The sequence below is a fragment of the Protopterus annectens genome, chromosome 6.part1 (assembly GCF_019279795.1).
Source record: "Protopterus annectens isolate FY-2018-M chromosome 6.part1, PAN1.0, whole genome shotgun sequence".
Classification (NCBI taxonomy): domain Eukaryota; kingdom Metazoa; phylum Chordata; order Ceratodontiformes; family Protopteridae; genus Protopterus; species Protopterus annectens.
Genome location: NC_056738.1, coordinates 76,416,648 through 76,439,324, shown reverse-complemented (window position 1 = coordinate 76,439,324; position 22,677 = coordinate 76,416,648). Strand labels below are relative to the sequence as shown.

The 22,677-nt window shown below is 38.1% G+C and overlaps 1 protein-coding gene across 1 annotated transcript in view; it reads right to left on the bottom strand.

The window, feature by feature from the left end:
* Positions 1 to 22,316, bottom strand: part of LOC122805399 (myosin-IIIb-like) — a 950,073-nt gene extending 927,757 nt beyond the window's left edge. Inside the window, exon 1 of the mRNA XM_044075509.1 lies at positions 22,247 to 22,316. The gene's annotated coding sequence lies outside the window, so the exon portion shown is untranslated. The remainder of the gene's footprint in view (positions 1 to 22,246) is intronic.
* Positions 22,317 to 22,677: the final 361 nt, after the last annotated feature.

The following is a 22,677-nucleotide window of genomic DNA, read 5'->3' as shown; positions in this document are numbered from 1 at the left end:
GTAGATAGCTATCTCAATACATTTACAAATCACCTTAATCATACAGGCTTCTTCAGGTCCATCATTTTAGTCAAACAGTATCATCTGTATCATTATCTGTTTTAATCTCTTCTTTTGGTCAAAGGCCTCCAGATCACATTACTATTTATTAAATGTGCTCCTTAAATGCCGTACCTGCCTTTATGGGCTCATTAACTAAGGAATGATGTGCATGACAAAATTAATTAATAACCACTGTACCACACCCTTACAGCAAACATTTATAGGCATATACTTTTCTATGAATTTCTCTGCTGCAGTAGTAGAGACACTACTGCAAACAAAAGAGAAATCCGGAACTCAAAGTTAATGCCTCACTATGCTTGTAAACCCTTTATTTTAAATTATACAGTGGGATTCATCAGAGGTGCAGGGATGCCAGTACTTTCTGACCCTTGCAGCTACCACAGTCAGGCAGTCTTCACTAAATTACATAGATCTCCATGGCACCATACATGTGCACATGTAATGCTTACATGTTTCATCATCAGATGTTCCATCAACATCTGTTATAGCACAAACTCTGCAGACACTGCAGGGTCAGTATGAGCATCATACCTTCATTTAAAGGGCATTCTAACTGTCACATTAACCAAATCCTACATCAGCACCAAAAATGGCCACATCCTGTGCCTCAGAACAGCAGGTTGATGTTGAGAGCAGAATGACTGCCAGCAATGATTCTTTAAGTGTCCTGCTCATGATATACTCTGAGAACAGAGGCACACAGCTGCACAGTGTACAGGTAGGGCTCCTACCCCACAGCAGATAGGTATCTCTGTAGCTTGAACCCTCAGCATAATGAGGAAATATTACAGCAGAGTGGTATCATCAGGTATCTCAACATCTGATTCATGTGCACAGCCATAACCCTTCATGAAAATACCTTTTCAGAGGTAGCAGTATCCACTGTCACACCTGTATACAGAGATCCCAGGTGAAGATATATATCACAGTTAGCTCCAGAAACATGCAAGGTCTTTTATTGCCCAGTAGCAGATGTGCCAAGATATAGTTAAAGCTACTGCTGCTGAGAGTTAGGCAATAGACGATTAGAGTACTGCAGGTTATACATGAAGATCTTTCACAAGTACAAGGAAATGGTGGAAAACAGCAACAATGCCATGATGATCCTCATGTATGGCTGCATACAGAGTACCCATATCAAATTCAATGCACACACCAGTGAAGACCTAGGAGACACACATTAGGCACAGAGCTGGACATGTACGAAGAGCCCTTCACTTGCAAGGTAGATGAGAAGGTCAGACACCCCAGGTATCTCAAGAAAGGCACTGATGTGGATTCTCCCAAGAAGAAGAAGTCAGCCAGGTCTTGTCAGCTTTCACAGCATATGGAAGAACCTCTTAAATCAAGGTGTAGGTCCCACAGCATAATTAGGTTCATAGGTGTGCACTAGGCTAATGGCCCTAAAGCCTTTACAAGCCTAGCCCATATGATTACCCTGGCATCGTTCCACCCAACCTTAGTTCCCAGTGCCTCTGTCAAGTAGAGCCACTGGAGTGATCCCTGGGGTGAATTTTCTATTTCCCATCCACTCATCAAGATTGCTCTTGAAGAGGGCCAGTGAGGTGCACTGTATGACATGTATGTGAAGTCACCCGTAAAACAAAAACTGGTGCAGGTCTGGAAAAACTTCAGCACAGCTCGAACAGTAAAACTTACTTTATTTAAAAACTGAATAGAACATTCACTGGTTAAGCGCTTTCATCTGTCAACATACAGACTTCCTCAGAACCAGTAATTACAAATTTTACCAAAGTTTAAAATAGCCAAAATTGGCACCAAATATTTAAAGGAGCATCCTCCTATTTTGCTTAAAACATTACAATTGATTCCATAATACAAACATTTTTTAAAATAATCACTTGAATGTTTAAAATACACAATAAATAAAAATAATATATATAAATAAATATAAATGTAATATAACACTATTTATTCATATGGAGGGAATTGGAAAATGTCCTTGGAATTGATAGAAAGTAAGTGGCAAATACTCACAGATGCCACTAGATTCCCGGGCATTAATGATATTATTAGCATTAAACCTTTTTTAATATTAGGTTAGTAACCTGAATCTGATATAAATGTAGTTTTAATATAAATAGTGTTATATTACATTTATATTTATTTATATATATTATTTTTGTTTATTGTGTATTTTAAACATTCAAGTGATTATTTTAAAAAAATTTTGTATTAATGGAATCAATTGTAATGTTTTAAGCAAAACAGGAGGATGCTCCTTTAAATATTTGGCGCCAATTTTGGCTATTTAAACTTTGGTAAAATTTGTAATTACTGGTTCTGAGGAAGTCTGTATGTTGTCAGATGAAAGCGCTTAACCAGTGAATGTTCTATTCAGTTTTTAAATAAAGTAAGTTTTACTGTTCGAGCTGTGCTGAAGTTTTTCCAGACCTGCACCAGTTTTTGTTTTACGGGTTATTTCTGTGGTTCTAAAGTTGCATTTGGAGATGTATGTGAAGTCTATTCCATAGCACGGGCAGTCTCTGGGTTATGAATCTGTCCCTCCAGCATGTTCCGTTGATTGTGGTAATGAGGTTGAGGTCTCTGGAGTGTGTGGTGCGCAGGGATTTAGATTTCTTTAGATGTAGCATTTCTAACAGAGCTAGGTCAGACATGGCTTTGTAAGTCAAGCAAAGATCACCTCTAAGTAGGCAATATGAGACAGAGAATAGTTGGGAGTTTTTTTGAGTCTATCCATACAGGACAAGTGTTTAAGGACTAGAATCCTCTTTGTGAGGTACTTTTGCAGCCTCTCCAGTTGTTGCAGTTTTCTAGTGAGGTACATGCCAAATTGGGCATTATACTCTACGATTGGCCTAATGAGGCAAGAGTAGAGGGAGACAATGACTTTTCTTCCTGGATGCAAAACCCTTAGTAATGAGATGTGCCACATAGAAGGACTTTCTGAACATAGTGGCAATGTGGTGGTCAAAAGAGAGGTTGCGGTCAACCTGTGTTCCCAGATCTCTTAAAACGCCTCTGTGTTCAGTGGACTACCATCAATGTGGTAATTCATGGGAACTGGGTTTTTCCCAAAGGGGATGACGAAATTTTTTGCATTGAGCTTAAGGCCATTGTTCGGACACTAGTCATTGGCTTCAATTAGGCCTTTCAGTAGGATGTCAACATCACTTGGGGGAGTTAATAATGGCTCCCAACTTGCAGTAGTCTGCGAACTTTGTCAGCCACAGTCCTTTCATGTTGGCCTGGACTTCTGAGAAGTAGATACCAAACAGGAGAGGACCCAGGATCGATCCCTGTGGGACTCCACTCATGACTGTTCAGCAGTTTGACTTGGAGTCAGCTACTTTCACACTGTGGGTTCTGTCTGTGAGCTAGTTTGCAACCCACCTAGTGATATAGGGGTTGATGCCTAGCTTAGTGAGTTTTTCTAGGATTCCTGAGTGGGGAATGGTATCAAAGGCCTTGGCCAGATCAAGGTAGGCTGTATGAACCACCTTGCCTTCATCCACAGCTCTGGTGACTGACTCAAAGAAGTCAACCAAGTTGAGCAGGCATGATCTACCCTTCACAAAACCAAACTGTGTAGGATCCAGAGTTTGGAGATTCCCTATATCCTTGTTCATTAGGTCCATGATGATGTTTTCCATAGCTTTGCATATCAGACTTGTCAGGCTAATGGGGTGATAGTTCCCAGGGTCTGTAGTCACTCCTCCTTTGTGGAGAGGGATGACTATAGCAGTGCGCCATTCAGTAGGGACAAAGCCTGAGGTGAGGCAGTGATTGAACAGGGCACATAGGTGAGGTACCAGTTCATGCAGAACACAGCCAGGGATATTGTCAGGTTAGGTCAGTCTCAAGAGGTTTCCCTGCATCGATAGATTGCATCATCAGAGCAACTTGGCATCAACATCTCATCCCAGCACTTGCGCACAATCTATAGGCCAATAATCCACACTATCCTTAGGAGACATTGTGCAGGACATCTTACAAATACAAGTGAAATTCTGGTCATTAGTAATGCATACAGTACTCCCCCAAAAGTTACTTTGCAGACAGGTCCAATTCTATGCCCCCTCCCCGTGTGTGAAAAGATGTAAACACCCAGTAGCAGGTGATATTTTATATAATTACACATATTGTATACAGACAAGCTACTGTTGCTTTTGTCACTGGGAGAAAAGATAAAGGGAGCTGAACTGCCACAATCAGTGACTGGCTTTGGCAGTGCTGTGCAGAACGCAGTAAGCAGTAAATATTCAGCATTCAACAGCAGTTTCATACTGAAATGGCCCTCAACCCATCATGGCAGTGGAAATTAGCTTTGAGTAAGCTAAACTCTAGGTCAATAGCTATCTGTGTCAGGGCGGCATTGAAGCACTTTTCAGCTGTCCCCAATTGGGGTTAAGACTGGTTGTCATTAGTCAAGGTTCAGGTGTGTAGCTTACATCACCTGGAAAACAAAATATGGAGGAGACATATAAGAGGTGAAGATCATGCAATAATACCTATACTACTCTATAGGTACAGAAATGATTAAGGCTGGCAACAGTACAACAATTTGTACTTACCAATTAAGTGGCTATGAGAAATCTTGCCACACAGGTGGTACAGTGACCTTGTCTGCCAAATATGAGAATTGCGGGCACTGCCAGGATGCTCTGCCAAAACATTGCTGATGCACCCCCATGCATTACACACTACCTGGCAAATGATCAAATGGTAACCTTTCCTATTCTGGTACTGCTCCACACATGGTCCAGATAGAGCCATAACAGCAGCATGGGGGCAATACTTTGAACAAAGCACTTCAGGCAAGTGTGCAAATCTGTAGAAGGCACATTGAATTGGTTTGGTCCTGAGGTGAGAATGGGAAATAGATATACTGATTCACATGTGCCAAGAGTATGCTAAAGAACTGCTGAAGCCTGTGATATACCTAACGTGTCCCCCTTTTGTCTCTAACAGATGCCATGCAAAGTATAGTGAGGGCTATACATACCTTGGTATTCTCAGGGATAGAAGGCCACTCCTTCCCTTAGTTGTGAGCCATACAAGTTGCCCAAAGCCTGTATTTTCAAAGTTCAGATGGATTAATCTTCGCATGTATCTTATTCTTCTCAGCTGGCGAGCTCCACTTGGTACAAATTATTTTGGTGCAACTGAAATGAGAACCTCAGAATAGACAATAGCTAAGCTGACAGGGAAAGAAAGTATCTTTGTGGACTGCAAAGAGGATAGAAAACACAAATTCTATCCAACACACCTTCATTAGCCCCCCCCAAAGTAAATACGCAGGTCCCCCAGTAACTGAAATAGCTGTTTTCTTCTCCATTCCACCAAATGGTCATTGCAGTTTGTTCACATAACGCATTCAAATACGCACACCTAAACATCTGTTCTACTACCTTTGGTTGTCATGATCCACTACAAATATATGGCAATATCGTTTCTTAAATCATGCCTGCTAACTGAGGAATGACAATTTCTTCACATTGCTTAAGAGAAGAAAATTGCTTTGTCAGCCAGTATATTTCCAGCAGCCCTAAGCAGATTTCTGATGGTTTCCTTCTCTCCAACTAATGAAACAGCCGGTGTACAAAATTCTGTAATATCCAGCAATAGAAGAAACACCAGATGTACCACAGCAACGTATAAAGTAAGCGCTTTCAGGGATCCAACCCCTTCATCAGACAAGTGAATATACCTTACATAATTTATAATGGAATCAATTAAGGACGATTAACTATCTTTGAGGAAACAGACATTATTCTATTAAGCACATTAACTATAGTAAAAACACAGAATCAACACAATGTTATATATAAAAAATGTGCAAAACACTGCATATAAAATTGTTAAAAACAATCAACATATAAAAGGTATTATAGTCACACAAAAAAAACTAAGAACATAAAAATCTACTAAAATCAACCATAATATGCGCAATAGAATTACTTCATATAGGCCTATATATATATATATATATATATATATATATATATATATATATATATATATATATACACACACACACACACACACACACACACACACACACACACACACACACACACACACACACACACACACACACAAAAACATCAAATAACCTCTAAGCCATACTCATAGGGGTATAGTCATATTGTTTGCTCAACTCTAGCTGGGTTGGTAATTAAGGAGGCGAGTTGTCTGAGGCAGTAATTATGCGTTTGTTATCCAGCGCCCTCTATCTGGATGTTCCAGCACTGCCTTTTCAGCAGGTTTGCCATGAATTTCTTTTTATAAGTTTGTACTAGTCTACCTTATTCTTACCACCACAGATCCTGGGTGGCATGGGCATCCATCATCCTGATGTCATTACCACAGATTCCACAAAGTTACTAAATAAGTATTTTAGTGGAAGGGACTTTGCTTTGTTCGCTACATGTGCGGTCTGTAGTGGTTTCCAGTAACCTTACTACTCTGGCATCATTAGGGATTCTAGCTTTCCGAGAGGTATGTTACTTGGCAGGGTTTGCCCATGTTAACTCTTCACCCAGTCATTGCTGCTAGTGATATACAATGGGCAGCTGCATATTCCATGTTCCTTTAAGACTATGCAAGAACAGTTCCTAGTCCTTTGCAAGCGATTATTTAAAGGAATTTAAAAGCATAGTTCTCCCTCTGAATTTTCAACTGTGGGACTGTTTTAAGGGTCAGACCACTATCAGTGCATCTGTTTGGATTGCTGTGTAGCAGATCTGGACTAACATATAAGATAACAGCACATAAGACTGATCAAACAAACAAATCAGCCCTACCATATCTGATAATCTAATAATGATATACTTTAAATAGGCTTTTCCCCTTAGATGGAGCAAACTAGGTTTGACTTCCCATAGTTCTGTTACTTGCAGTGTTAAATTTCCCAATACATCCAGTTAATTTAACAGATCTCACAAGCACGCACACAGTTCAGCTTCCAGATTACCTGTAATCGGTGCTCTCCATTTCCCATTCCACAACATATAAGCATGGACTCAGGATAAAACACGTTTCGGTAGTTCCTCTTCAGATAGAGCCCTTGTTCACACTATTGAGAATAGCAGGTTCATAGATGAAGCATTGATTTTCTTTTCATAATGCTACCGAATTCTTTATGTTTTTAGATCTACTGCATGATATGCGAGCATGTCATTTTATTGGATCTAACAAATCATTTTTATATTGCCAGTGTTGTGAAATGTGCTATTGTGCGCATTATTTTAATGGTTTTAAGTTTTGTATTAGATAAGTGTTTCACATTTTTGTTGATTCTAACAGGATTGCTCAGACTTAATGCAGGACCATTTTAATCACTTTAGGGTGTTTGTTCTTTTTCCACTGTTGTGTAATTATGGCATTACTATATTTGAGTAAAGGTAGCATAGGCACTTGCCCCCCCCCCCCCCCCCCAGATTTGGGGTACAGAAGGGCTAGCTCTCCTTTTACACTGAAAAAGCTCAAAACAATAAAAAGCATTTTAGTGTGTCAGATCATTTATTTGTTGTAATCAATGGATTTTGACTAATCTAAGGAGGTAGTTTATTACTTTTATTCATGTTTCTGTCATATGTAATTTACAATAGTGCAATACAGGTTCATTCACACAACAGCAGCAGAAAAGTACTGTATGCATGTAGCATTATACTGTACTGATAAACCCCCAAAAATGAGAGAGATGTCTGCAGCTAGTGCTGCCTGGCTTATTAGCCTGATCGCATTAAGAAAGACTTGTGCATCATTGTGCATTTAAAAGCTTGGATGCTGGAACATGTCTAGGTCCTGAAGTGGTAATTTGCATATTAACCATGAAGTCTTCATCAAGGGAGGTTTCTAATTGCCCCCCCCCCCCCACACACACACACACACACACACAAAGATACTCTATTTTGCTGCTGGCAAAGGCTCTTGCCTTCCCCATAGTGCATTTCTTAGTCAAGGACTCAAAACATTACCGACGTGAAATTAACTAGTCAGAACAAAATAAGGGTCAGGTTGCTAATTGCTAGGAGCTTAAACCAAAAAACTGCACTACCTGGAAACACTTCTATGACGAGAAGATGTAGATTTCTGTGCAGTCACAGAAACCTGGTTCAAGTCCTCAGACAGTACCCCGACCTTGCAAGGCTGCAATACCTTCCACACCTTTAGACCACACCTATAGACCACAAAACTAACATGTGAAATCCAAAGGAGGCAGTGTTTCAATCTATATTAGAGACAGTCTAGTTAGACTGGACAACTTCATGGAGCTACACCAGGTCCAGGTTATGATGGATAAGACCCCCATTCAAGTCTTAGCCAATTACAGATCCCCCTCCATGGGTCACAATGCCCATGAAGCATACTTGACCAAACTGGAGACAAGCCAAATTTTACCAAACACATTGGTTATTTATCCCACCATCAACTGGTAAACCTACGCCAGCCCTAAATTGCTAGTGCAAAAGTTCCTGGATTTTGTTAATTCAAATGCCCTGAAAAAAAAATTGCCCTTACCCCAACAAGGGGAACAAACATTCTGGATCTTATCCTCATCAACATGTCAAACAGATGCACTGCCGCAACTTTAAGACCCTCATTAGTTAAAACTGACCATAAATTAGTCACCTTCAAGCCAGCATTAACACCAGAACTCACAAAGGGTAAAATCAGACTAAAAAGCTTCACCAAGGTAAATTATACCCTTCTAGATGAAGGTATAAATGCATTATAAGCCTCACCCCAAGCTGGTAGTGGTAACTATACCAAAACTTACACTAAAGACATGTACAATCACTTGCATAAAAGTGTATAAACTTGGCTTTACCAGAAAGAATCAAAGCCAGAGACCCAAGTAAAAACTAGCTGCTATGGTGGACGTCCAGCATCAAACTTCACAACAAATGCAAAACGTTGCTGTCCTAGAAAACAAAGCCAAATCCTCACTAATGTAAATGCACCCTCCTCAGCCTCACAGGCAAATAAGACCACTTGTCAAATCCTCCAAGGGCTCCTTTTGAGAGAGAGACTTAGCAAGAATCCAAGAATAACCATAAGACGTTTTACAACTATGCACATAACCTAAAGGGTAGGATCTAAGCATGTGCAGAACTAGTGGCCAACGGTATCACACACACTGACCCCACAGAGATAGCAAACCTACTAATGGATAGGTTTGGTGAATATTTCACTCCCTTAACCCCTCCTAACTTACAGCAAACCTTTTCCACCACCCTACACATCTAAATAGCAGGTCCTCAAAGTCTTGTCCAAGGCAAAAAACACAGCCTCGATGGGACCAGATGGCATCCCAGGCTGTCTTCTTACCAGGCTAAAACATGAACTAGCATCACCACTAAGTACCCTTTTCAAATCATAGTCTAACCACAGGCTTTGTTCCTGTGGAATGGAGAACAGCAATGGTTATTTCCCTCCACAAAGGTGGCTTAGCAACAGACCTGGGGAATTTTAGACCCATAAGTCTGACTAGCCTCATATGCAAGGCCATAGAATGCATCATGCTGGACCTCATAAACAAAGACATAGGTGACCTCCAAACCCTGGATCCTATCCAATTTGGCTTCATGAAGGGCAGATCCTGCCTGGATCCTATCCAATTTGGCTTCATGAAGGGCAGATCCTGCCTGTTAAAGCTAGTGGATTTCTTTGAAAATGTGACCAAGGACATTGACAAGGGCAAATCTGTGCACACAGCATACCTCAACCTGGCAAAGGCTTTTGACACAATCCCACATTGAGGCATTACAGATAAACTTAAACTGAATTTAAACCCATTCTTTGTAAGATGGGTTGCCAGCTGGCTCACCAACACACACTATCAAAGTGGGTGACTCCACATCAACCAGCAGACCTTTTACCAGTGAGGTGCCACAGGGGTCAGTGCTTGGCCCCCTACTGTTTGGTATATACTTCCCAGACATTCAGGTCAAAACTAAGGGGTTGTGGCTGACCAAATTTGCAGACAACTGCAAACTAGGTCCAATCACTGAATCCCCAAATTATGTCAGTATACTCCAGGAGGGTCTCTTGCAGACCAGTGACTAGTGTATTAGTCACTGTCTCAAACGGAATGCAAAGAAATGGATCATTCCCTTCAGAACAAACAATGTGCCCTCACACTACCAAATTAGCAACAATACCCTAAGTACCCTTGAAGTGGTAAGGGACCTGGGTTCATACCTCTCAACCTCTTACAGCAAGAAATCTGGACAAAGCCATAAATAAGTGAGACAAAGGTCCCAAAATACGGACCATTTTTAAATATTGCTCTTACAAACTTAGAAAGTTGATAGAACAGGGTTTGCATTAGCATGAATTTTTCTGAAGGATATGAAGTCTGAAACTCAAATGCATGTCATTATTTTCAAACATCAGTCTTTTAATGGGATTTACCACTACTTTGTCAGAAAAAACACAATTTTATGAAAAATAAACCAAAAATACAAGGCCAAAATCTGGATATTCCGTGAAAATCTGTACAGTTGAAAGGCATGCTTGGGTTCACAAGTTGACTGTGACCTTAACTTTGGCCACCATGTGTCTACTGTAGTAAGGAAAGCTTTCTACGTAGCTCACTTGATTAGTAAAAGCATCACCTTGAGAGCAAAATTATAACCCCCCCCAAACTTGGCATTTATCCAGCCCATAATTGAGTAAAACACTCCATTTGGCATATACCATACTAAGCACCTGGAATTAGAGAGATCTCAGTGGTGTCTAAGATCAAGGGGCTGTACCATGTGCCTTATACAGACCGAATAAAGTCCCTGTCACTATACTCCATATCATATAGACTTCTTAGGGGAGACTTATGCCTGGCCTACAGAGCAATCCAAGACCCAAACCTAATGAACTTGCTGCATATCCATAAATTAATCATACTAGACAGGGACTGCATATCTCTCCTTTCTCCTTGTTTTTCAAATTCAATGTTTTGGTACTATGCAGCAAGGTAGACTACACAAAAACAAACAGGCAACATTGCAAACAACGATCATGGGCAAATAGTGACTCTACTGTTTAGTGCGTATTGCTATCTGTAACTATATCAGTATACAGGGACCCAAATACGGCTTACGACTTAAATGGGATATGCTGGAGGGACAGATTTATCTCCCAGTGATCGCCGCATCTTTGGAACAGGCTACCAATTCATGTAAAACTGATCACCTCTATGACACTGCTAAAGAGAAACCTGGATGAGTGGATGGGGCACCATCAATTCTTACTGGGGATAGAGCCCACAATCCTCCTGGACATGGGCAATCAATCACTAAATGCAATCTTGGGTATAGACTAGCATTTCTCTGGTATTACATTGGGATGAAACGGCTAGGCTTAGATTGACCTTCGGGTTGATAGCCTAGTAATCTCCTATGATCTATGGTTGCAGGTAGTTATATCAGACATGCATAATAATGAACTTTGTTTTCTTCAGTTTTGCTGGCTTTATCAGTGTGTGTGTGTGTGTGTGTGTGTATGAGATTGCTGTACATCAGGAAGTGAGAATTCACCCTCTCAACTGTTGTACAATGTTGGAGTTGGTATACACGTTTTAGGGGGCGTGGGAGGCATAAAATACATATTTTCAGTCTTTACCTTCAATCTTTTTAGATTGATATTTTTGCATTTAGGATGTTTTTTCAATGTTTGCCAACACAAACCTATATAAAACAAAATATTTTGAGTATCTTTATCAGTCATCTACAATGCACAATTAAGTACACTAAAACACCAAACAGCAGAAGGTTTTATTACCTTAATAACTAATAAACTACAAACAACAAAAGCCATCACCAGAAAACAATAATACACTTTTGTTTGAGCAATTTCATCCTCAAACATGAACATCATTAGAAAACATATGCCTAAAGTGTGCAACTATATACATTTTATTTATTTTCCAGGGTAGAGTACGGATCTCCATGCACCATTTTAGACTCAGCCCAGGAGTCACACAGTTAGGAAATGGTGGCCGAAGGAATCAAACCATGTAGCACAGGAAACAAACAGTTCCGAAAGCGTCTGCAAAAGTGCCAAACAATGATTTAACATGTAGACCACCAATGAAAAATCAATTACTTCAATACCCTTAATTAAGCTGTCCTAGGTTTCAGGACACTTACAATGAACACCATTTCATTCAGACCTGGAGTAAGTAATATTAGCCATCAGTTTGAATCGTCATAACAATTTATTGTATTCTAGTTTGTTCTCCCAATCATATAACTGGCATCTATGTAATTTTATCATTATTTCACTTGATTTATGGTAGGATCAGCCATAGTCCTTTGACACACTAACCACTGAAGAATGTTAGTGAAGCTGAATGAATTACCAGCAGGCAATATACTTCTATTAGCTTTGACAGATGTGTACATCTTCAGACTACTTTATCTCTTTTAATGTTGTTCCAGTTGCTCAATAAGTTATGTCATCAGTGACATCATATGTTAAAAAAAACAATAACAGCAGAAATGACAAATGGTTTAGCGACAGCACACATTATTAGTCCTAATCTTAGTTGCAGTGACTGGATTTTTGCAGTTCCATTCCATAAAAAGGGTATTATTTAAGATGTTTTTAATTCTTACATAACGCTTGTGGGAAATTCTAGTACATTAAGTAAAGACCTATACAAAACTCTAGAACATTTTGAAGAACTTTAAGAAACCTTAAAAATGTTCTGAAGAGGTGAATTAATATACAGACAGCTCATTAAAAATAATTGCACATATTCTGTTATGAAATCTTTGTACAAAGACTGAAATCCTTTACTGGAACTGCCATTTCCGTTCCCCTTGCTACTAGCCATGTCTTTTAAAAAGTAAAATAAAAGTAAAAATAACAGAATGAATGCAATCATTTTAGCAGTAGCAGTTAGAAGGACCTGCTAGCTCCTTAAGCTGTAGTTTGCAAGGTGAGCAAGGAAAAAATATATGAACGCAAATAATTACAGCTGCATTTACAAGAATGTGTGATATATATATATCACAGATACACGCATGCATACACGTGTGCATATGTCTCACTGCTAGCCAGTTACAGTGTAATGAGCAACCGTGGACTGGTATGAGTATAGTTGGGCAGATGATGGACATCACATGTCAATACAGCACATCTTGTAATGATCTGGACTACTTCTGACAATGGTGAGCTAAACTACATTAGAGTGGCTATTATGTATTGAATAATTAATTTTAATCACAGACATCTGAGCTATGGATTGTAAACAAAGTTAATACGTGCGTTTGTATACATGCGTGCATCTGAGTTTCTGCTCGAGTGTGAGAGACTGTCTCACTGTCACTACATTTATGTGTTCATGTGTATATAAAGCCATCCATTTGTCCACAAACCCTTTTCCCCATTAACTCATATAAGGTCAGGATGTTACTTAAACAATGACAATCATCTAGAGCTAATGTTCATACCTCTGGATAGCTAGTCATGCCACAACTGCTCATCCATACCCCACCACACACAGACATGCATAAACACTTGTGTAAAATACTTACAAAACAGTATACTTTCTCCAACAGTTACATATCCTACAATTGAAATATTAGGTTAAGGAACTATTTTTACATTAAAAATATATATGTATTTACTATTCATAAAAACAAATACAAAACAGGTAAAGCATTTTCTAAGCCCATTAATACTGTCTGGATGGTGCATCAGGGAATTAATACACATTTCACAATTTAGGAGGAACTTCATATCATCCCTGGGCAGTCTGTTACTTTCCTGTAACACCCACTCTGAAGGACATTGCCGCTTGCTAAGGAAATAGGCTTACAACAGCAAGAAATCTCATTGGCTAAAAAGAATTGTGTAAAATCTGTTCACTACACATGTAAAGTAAGTATTTCCAACTAACTAACTGCAGAAAAGACAATGTATTTTGTAAGTCTGATAACACGTTGCCTTATCCATTGTACAGCTATAACCAATACCAAGGCTTGAAAATCACTTGCCCGTTTTTGTTCCTGTTTCACAATGTATGCTTAACACATGCTCCTGCACAGTGTACTACCTTCTTACAAAATGGGTACAAGAAAAGAAACAATTAATACACAATAACCCACAATAAATGCACTAATTCAGTAAATTATGTGAAAAGTTCATATTAGAAAACAATAACAAAACTCCATGAAAAGAACTGCCATACTTACCAAAATTGCTCGATACTCCCACATTCTGATTTTTAACAACCGTCAGTTCACAACAAGCATGTTGCTTCTAGCAGATATTCTCATGTTCCATTATAAGTAAATACAAAGTACAATTACAGCACCAACAAAAAACTGCAGTTCTTCCACAACATAACTCTGTTAATGTAAAATTAGCAAAACACTGTCATTGACACATCTGTGTCTATCAGCAACACTCACACGTCACTCACTGCTTCCCAAAGGCTGAAATCTGTGAAAATTAGGCACTGGATATGCAACCTGCTACAAACAAAATGTTGAAGTAAAAGCTTGGTATCAAAATCAGTAAAATTTTGTTTCATAGCTGATCCGTGTTCCACTGTAAATTAGTCAGAAACCATTTGAGCTTTTGAGACCAGCTAGAGTGAATCCCAAAACATGGAAACCGAATGGCTGTGAAACTGATAACTATACCATGTCCTTGATGGCCATTTTTCAGGATATTCCCTTTTCTCTGGGGTATGGCACTCCTAAAGTTAGTATATACACACAACTTCAGGGGTGTGGGGAGGGCTTGTCCCCCTACAAAAAAATAAGTTTAGAGGAGGTCAAAAATAGGTGAGGCCACCTCTACTGAGAAGCTAGCCACTAGCGTAATACCCAATTGCTTGATACTTGGCACACTCCATTTTGGCATCTATTTCTCTGAAGTGGAAGCAAATGCTGAAGGATTATAGCTGGCTAAGTTTGCAGATGATTGCAAGCTGGGGGTTGTCATCAACTCCTATGCAGACACTAGCATTCTCCAAGAAGGCCAGTCTCTGACTAACAAATGATTCCAAGCCATGATCTTAATCTCAGTGCTAAGAAATGCATAATTTACACTTAGGAAAAAGTCAACCATCCCTGACAATTACCATGTTGATAATACACCCCTAAGAGTCAACCCAGTGGTCAGGGATCTGGGTACACAGATAGCAGCCTTACCTTCAACCACCATGTGGTCACAGTGGTGAGGAAGTCCTTTTATGTTGTGCAACTTACAAGTAAGGACATGGCATCTAGATCCAGATTTTCACAGAATGTCCATTTTTTTGCCTCATATTTTTGGTCTGTTCTCATAAAACTTGTGATTTTTCTGGCAAATCACTGAAGATTGAAGTCACTAAATAACATACATTTGAGTTTCAAACTACACATCCTTCAGAAAATGCATGTGAACACAAATCCTGTTATTCTAGCAACTTTCTAAGTTTATAAGAGCACTATTTAAAATCGGTCTCTATTTTTGGACCTTTGTCCCCCCATAACTTGAGGCTTTGTCCAGATTTCCTTTCCTAAGAAGCTGAGAGGTATCTGCCTTATCAGACCAATCACATAATACAATGCTCCCTTTGGTATGTACCTGACTAGGCATATGTAGCAACTAGAGCAACCTCAGAGGTTCCTTACAAAAGGATACAAGGTGCAACAGACCTGCCATACATAAAATGCCTTAAAGCCCTTTCCTCTACTCAGGTTTTGTATAAATTGCTGAGGGGTGTTCTATGCCTGGTTTATAAGGCATCTGCAAACCCTACACTTATGAATCTCCTGCATATTCATAAGTCAATCAGTACTAGAAATACAAAGTCTAGGGACCTGAATTTTGTCTGCGACTTAAAACAGAATATGCTGGAGAGACAGATGTGTCCAAGAGACAGCCCCTCCTATGGAGCAGGCTACCCATCCATGTGAAGCAGAGTTTGTCTAGTACCAAATTTAAGTGCAACCTAGCCAAGTGCATGGAGAATAGGAAATGTATACCTGGCCTAGCACCCGTGTCCCTTATGGACAGAGGTAGCTTACAAAAGCATGGCACTCAATGTCCTACTTGGATAGAGATGTCGTTATTCTTTCAGGAAAACTTGGCTAGGCTTAGAAAGGCCCCTGGGTTGTTAGTCCAGAAGCAATATATGAAAGGAGAAGAGTGATCTTTGAGATTCACTCTCTTTCTGGACTTTTGGTCTTTTTTTTTTTTTTTAGCATGGCAGCACTCGCCATTTTGAGTGCCGATATTTCAATAAGGAGTCCCCATAGTATGTAAATGACTATTGGCAGCAGAAAACATTTGATGCCTCACCAAACCTATGCAAACAGGACAGGACAAAGTCACTTCTGTCACTGCTAGTTGTGATGGGAAATGTTGTTCAACATTATAGGACAGCAGTGTGGTCGGTGCATATGCGCAATGTAAATTATAACAACATGAATAACACCGAAAAAGTATACACTTTGTGCCTTGGTTTTTAGATGTAACAAGGTGGGAGCTATTACTTACACATATTACTTCAGACTGATAAAACAAGCAAATCATAACTCAGCAGCACACCAAGCACTGTTTATGGGAGTGGTCACTGCTGGTAGCATCTACTGACATCACTGCTAATTCACTACCCCATTCGGGCTTCTGCCCATGCAATAAGCCATAAACTGCACACATTAAGTAATCCTGATCATTTAGATACTACACTGCCATTCTGCAATATCATCATTAATTATTATTATTATTATATTTTTTGGGGGGTCTGGCAGAATCTGCCCAATGAGAAGGCAAACAGTTTTCCAGACTTTTCCTTTACAATTCCAATAATTCATTCATTTAGAATTATGTTATAGAGGTCCTTTGTATATATTAAAAAGGCAAAAATTTAGAAAATGATATGTAATCAGTTTTCTAGAATTTGCATTATGAATATATACAAGGAGCTACTTTAGAAATCTTCACTAACTGCAACAGAGTGATAATATTTTTGCTTGTGTATTGATAATGCACCTTACAACTATTTTACATATCCATAACACAAAATATATCAATGTGATCAACATATTATGGCACTTAAAAGTCACAGATACCTATGTGAAGACTAGATTCCTATTTGAGGAAGGGGACTCTTAAGACCTATGCCTTGCCATATAACTAGACATCTGGTTATCACAACTAGGAGTAACTTCTTTTCACCCCGCTATCTATATGTTTGTGAGTGGGTTACTCCCAACAGGCTTTTAAGGAGATACCCAAGTCAGCATGCATTCAGATTAGAATATGGCCAGGATTTCAGGATCATTGCCCCTATTATTTTTTTTCCAAACACTGTATGTGTCTATTAGGCTGTAACAGACAAGATCATGCATACTGTATGTGCAAAAGGATTACTATTTTGCAATACAGAAGTACATATTGCATAATACAACCTTAGTTTAATATCCAAGGATTAGAGAGATAGAGATCGCTGTGGAAAAAACTGGTGGAGGTGGACTTAACAGTTAGTCTATATAAGGTGGAAGTGGAGAGTATTTAGTACAGGAAAATGAATCAAAAACATTTTTATACTGTTAAAGTGTAAAATATAAACAAAAAAAAAAAGACTACACATTCATCCTTGGGGTATTTTGGCAGTACTTCTTCTCCTGTATGTGTGTGTGTGTATATATATATATATATATATATATATACATACATACACACACACACACACACACACACATACATGGATATTATCTTAGAAATACAACACTGATAATGTCAATATTTATCTATATATATATTTATATATATATATATATATATATATATATATATATATATATACATACACACACACACATACATGGATATTATCTTAGAAATACAACACTGATAATGTCAATGTGCTTTATCTATATATATATATATATATATATATATATATATATATATATATATATATATATATACACACACACACACACACACACACACACACACATACATGGATATTATCTTAGAAATACAACACTGATAATGTCAATGTGCTTTATCTATATATATATATATATATATATATACACACACACACACACATATGGATATTATCTTAGAAATACAACACTGATAATGTCAATGTGCTTTATCTTTACTGTCAATCTCATTACATACTAGAAGACTCCACTGGAGAGATTTACCCATACATGTGTGGTGCTCCTGCAGCAGCCTTCTGAAAAATGCATATACCTAGTGAGTATCACAATAACCATGTACCATTCGTCTGGCAGTATGGTAGAGATGGCCAAGACTAGGAGACCTGGTTTTGGTCCTCTCATTCTCTTCTTGCATAGAGTATGTGGCTCTAAGGAAGATTTATAACTACAGTAATAGCTACCAAGTCATCTCTGCACACATGCACAAGCACCCACGCATGCACTATTTCTGTTATTATGTATTGCACGTGGCATTTTGCATGCAGAAGAAGGTTTACTTCATAAATAACTAGTTTAGACATGATGTCACATCACACTGCTACAGCATCACAGCCTTTCCTGGTCAAAGACTGATGTTTCAGTGGAGTAGTAAAAAGTCATAGAAAGCAGATGGACTGAGTTCTCAAGCACAATACACATATCCGTGCATGTTTCATAGAAAATTCTGCTAGATGTGTGGTCTAAGTATAGAATGTGAATAGAACTGCATTTATAGTTATATTTTGCCTAATTATATGAGGTATCCTTAATACAGAAAAAAATCAATTGAAAATTCTATAAAACGAAGTCATAATTCTGATTAGGAGTAAGAAAATAGTGAAATGGATTCACTGAGGTAACCCTGACATCCAGAAAGGTTTACTATTTATACATTTCTTAAGTCTAAAGTCTCTGCATTTTAATAATCATGCAAACAAGGCCACAGTAGCTCTAAGCAACAATCATAACATCAGGAAACAAACTATTCCAAATAGCAATAGCAGAAATATCACAATGCAAGTTACTTCTACTTTTTTTGGGGGGGGGTTGGGGGGAATAGTGCTCTAAACCAATACTTGCAAGGCATGTGACCTTAGAACATGGAGGAAAGGTAGCTCAGGCCTATTCAACCAAGAATATGCTAGCTGTTAAAAGTACTTCACTTAGCTAGCATCATTATATCCCTCTATGCCCCAATATGTTCAAAGGAAATACTGAATATGTAGCATAACAGAGTTAAAGAACTGGTCTGTAAAGGTGAGCCTCAGTTTGAATCCCATTAGTTGCCACTACCAGACTTTAGGCCCCAGTGTAAGACATTTAGTGACCTTTAGCTTTTAACTGGCCTATTTAATTACCTAAACTGAAACAGACTTCAACAGCAGAGTACTAGCATGTATTTCCAGGTCTTAATGTTTGTTTATCAGCTATGTTGTTCAAACTGTGTTTATCGCAATAACTAATGTTATATAACTTTACTGGCCTTGCAGCGTTGGGTCAGACAGTGAAAAGGAGGAAAATGCATATATATTTTTTTTTTTTTTTTTTTTTTTTTTAAGAATATGGCGGTGCAGTGGTTAACATTTGATTCTCTGCTAGGGTGCCGTCTGTATGGTGTCTGCATGTCCTCTCTGTGTTCATGTGGGTTTCTTCCAGGTACTCTGGTTTCCTCCCACATTCCAAACACATGCATCTGGAGTGTTTCCCCTTGAACCTCTGCTGGAAATAGGCTCTGTCCTAGTTGGACTTTCCCGGTCAACAAATAATAAAATTTATAACGTACCAAACAACATAACAATACCATTAATATAAGAATGTAGTGAATCTTCTTTCTCAAGGGCACTTATTAATGCACAACTATAATTTACCGTTTTCTTTTGTCATTGTCAAAATGTATTTTACCAGCTCCATAAACCCATTTTAACTATACGTTTAATCTATCAACTGTGTCTCAAGATTCTAAATTGCCAAGTATTTTACAGAGTTGACTGGCAATGGACAATACAGTAGTGACATACCTGAAGAATGGCATATTTGTGGTAATGACAGCACATAATCTTTGACCAAGCAAACTTATAATTAACCAGGCCCAAGAAAGTCCTGCTGTATAGCTTCATCTTTTAAACTACTTTTAAAATGCCTTCAGAAACTGCCAGCTAGACTGTTAAAAAGCACAAATAAATCAGCAGTGACTTACATAGGCTTGTATTTTGCAACACTTTTTCTTTTGCATTTTCTTATCTTTCCTATCAAAAACATTTTACTTCCTCTGTAACGTAAAATGATCTTCACATTTTGCTTGAAGTGTTTCTCTGCTGCTTAGCTAAAAACACACAGCCATGTCTTGTTTTCTGATTCCCCTGCTTGCCAACATCCTGACACGTCCTGAGAAAAACAGAACTAGCTGTCCAATCAGCTTCATCACATTATTATTGGGAATTAGTGTGACACTAATTGCTTTAGAAGTTGATCCATTTCATGTAGCATTGCTTGCATGTGGTGCAGGCTTCATATACAATGCATTTTTAGTCCTGTGCAAGGGAACTTACATCCAGGAATTTCACTGATGCTTTCAAATGATGGAATGTGGGATCTGTTTGAATTAAAAATCAAACAGCAAGCCAGCAAAACACGGATAATTAAAGTTTAGTTCACACCGAAATTACTTATTTAGAATAATGGCAGGATATCACAGGGTTAGGGCTGAGCTGCTAACACACTTCATCCATTAGTCCTACATATGCCTCAATCCTTTTCTTTTTGCATACTATTTAATTATAATCAGGAAAGTCACTTAAAGAATCCTCTCATGATACCCCTAAAAAGAGGCAGTTACTCTAAATTTCCTTAGTTAACAAATTATTTAAAAAGCTATATCCATCAGTCTGATGGTTTGTTATTAAACAAAAATAACATGAGATATCCCAGAATTGTGTTCAAACTAAGCATTCCCACTAGAGAACTTGTTGTTGTTATACATTATTAGTGTGTGTGAGTGTATGTTTGTTAGTCATCATAGCTAAGACACTAGTTTATTTTAAATAATGATACACTGTGTAACAAACCAGGGTTGAAAATTTTACTCCTCAGAATTTAACTTCAGCTGACTGTGAGTTGTGACTGCACAGCTTTTATCACAAATAGTTGTGAAATAGGCAAAAACCTAAGGTTTCTTCTTGCATTTGTCTACTTTGCTCATAGCCATCTCAACTATAATGCCATGGTTATGCATATGTTCTTAGCAACAAACTATAAATAAGGGAAATATTTAAAGAGCCTTCCATTTTTTGTAAAAGATACATAAAAGAGCAAGCAGCTGTCCTATATAAGACATGTTTGCTAGATGCAATATGGAAATCACATTCAAGAGCAAGTCAAAAGAAGTCCTTCAGTTGGTACAAAAAGTAGAAAAAGGGTGTATAACATCTGCATAACACATATGTAGTTAGGTGAACATGGACTTACTTGATACTATACATTTTAATTAAAGTGGTAAACTATATGCTTATGTTAAGAAATTAAAAAAAAACATAAGAATATTAAAATGCACTTTCCAGTGGTTTTCTTTCATTAGCTGTTTTGCTGTACACTGAATGCTACACAATTACCTAATAGAAAGCTGTCCCTTTTTATGTATGCATCTGTTTTTGCATTAGGCATATTTATTAACCATGGTGAAAGCATTTTGCATAGTCCACAAATTGTGCTACAGTCTGCATCCTAAGATTCAGTCACAAAGTATTGTCACAAAGCTCAGTGCAAAAAAAAAAAAAAAAAAGAATATGAAACAACAAGCCATTGTAAGCATTATGCACAAATGCCCCTACTTTTGTCAAATTGCAAATTTTGTTTTTAGATAACATCTAAATATATAATGACCACATTAAACACAATACCAACCACTGATGGGTTAACTCACTCTGATACCTTTAAAAAGCAACATCCTGTTAGTCTGCCCCTAAAGTAAAGTGTATAATAGTCCTCAGCTCCATCTGAAATCAGCAAGCAGTGACAAATATTCTGAAAACACGATAACAGTTCCATAATACACTGTATGACTCATGCTGCTGAATTAGCAGACCAACAACAGAAGCTTTCCAAGCAAAAGTCAGCATTTGTCAGCAAAATATAATAAATGGATAAGGCCTTTGGCTCTTTTTCAGTATTTTCCTTTCAAAAATAATATCTTTACAGCTGCCTCCTCAAGTAACGCTAACAAAATTTTACCGATTAACATATCTCAAACTCCCTACCTCAGCTGGTGTAGATTAAGACAGGTGGTTTATCAGGAATTCTTCCAGTTAAAAAAAAATTACCTTTGCTGTTGAATCTTAGGACCTAATGCCGCTATAGTAACAGGTACGCAGCATTTATCTGTGGATGTGAATTATTTAGGCCCTGTTGTAATCAGAAATTTGATCTACCGTAAAATATTCAAGGCTCTATCTAATTTACTATGAATAAAGCTAAGTAATGACAATAGGAATGAGGAAGTCTCATTTCAGAACAAGTACTTAGTAATTCTGTACACCTGCCACAGATCATTTGGTCATACAAAGCAATACTTAAGTTGCTGTAAATAATGATAAAATTGTTCTTTCCAGGACTAAGAAAGGTACTTATGATTCCATTCTAAACTACTAGCTGATGAGCATAATATGGAGTGTCGGTAGTATTTAGTTTC